A 1476-nucleotide genomic window follows, 5' to 3' on the forward strand; every position below is an offset into this window, starting at 1 on the left:
GGAAAGAGGCAGACCTGGAAAGAGACCGACGGGTAAAGAGGCAGACCTGGAAAGAGACAGACGGGGAAAGAGACAGACCTGGAAAGAGGCAGACCTGGAAAGAGGCAGACGAGGAAAGAGGCAGACGGGGAAAGAGGCAGACGAGGAAAGAGGCAGACCTGGAAAGAGACAGACGGGGAAAGAGGCAGACGAGGAAAGAGACAGACGGGTAAAGAGGCAGACCTGGAAAGAGACAGACGGGGAAAGAGACAGACCTGGAAAGAGGCAGACCTGGAAAGAGGCAGACGAGGAAAGAGGCAGACGAGGAAAGAGGCAGACGAGGAAAGAGGCAGACCTGGAAAGAGACAGACGGGGAAAGAGGCAGACGAGGAAAGAGACAGACGGGTAAAGAGGCAGACCTGGAAAGAGACCGACGGGGAAAGAGACAGACCTGGAAAGAGGCAGACCTGGAAAGAGGCAGACGAGGAAAGAGGCAGACGAGGAAAGAGGCAGACGAGGAAAGAGGCAGACCTGGAAAGAGACAGACGGGGAAAGAGGCAGACCTGGAAAGAGACAGACGGGGAAAGAGGCAGACCTGGAAAGAGACAGACGGGGAAAGAGGCAGACCTGGAAAGAGACAGACGGGGAAAGAGGCAGACCTGGAAAGAGACAGACGGGGAAAGAGACAGACGAGCACATTACTTAGCCAATTTAGTTAAATCTGTGTGGAATATCTGTGGTGTTGAAATGTATGTTGTGAAATGCTTCTATTAGTTTAGTTTTTGCCTTTTAATAATAATAATAATAATAATAATAATAATAATAAATATATATATATATATATATATATACATATATATGTATATATATATATATATATATATATATATACATATATATGTATATATATATATATATATATATATATATATACATATATATGTATATATATATATATATATATATATATATATATACATATATATGTATATATATATATATATATATATATATATACATATATATGTATATATATATATATATATATATATATATATATATATACATATATATGTATATATATATATATATATATATATATATATACATATATATGTGTATATATATATATATATATATATATATATATATATATATAAAAAATTATCTTCAGAGCTGCTGTATCTCATCTTATGGTGGCTTCTGACAGCTAGCTGCTGTATCTAATCCAGCGTGTGATACATGAAGTCCTATAAAATGTGACTACACAGGTAGCTCATGACGTGTCAGTGCCCGCTGCCATCCACAAGAGGGCGCTCCGGGCGCCGCACTGTCTTCAGCCTGTTGCCAGTCGTAATATGGCGATCAGGTGACGTCAGTGCCGTACAGCGCCGCCGCTTCCGCCAGGTTCCAGCAGGTGGCGCTGTGAGCGCCGACAGTAACAGAGAGGCGTGTCCCCAGTCACTCTAGGCCCAGCGGCCGTCTCTATGGTCAGGT

The sequence above is a fragment of the Anomaloglossus baeobatrachus genome, chromosome 8 (assembly GCF_048569485.1).
Source record: "Anomaloglossus baeobatrachus isolate aAnoBae1 chromosome 8, aAnoBae1.hap1, whole genome shotgun sequence".
NCBI lineage: Eukaryota > Metazoa > Chordata > Amphibia > Anura > Aromobatidae > Anomaloglossus > Anomaloglossus baeobatrachus.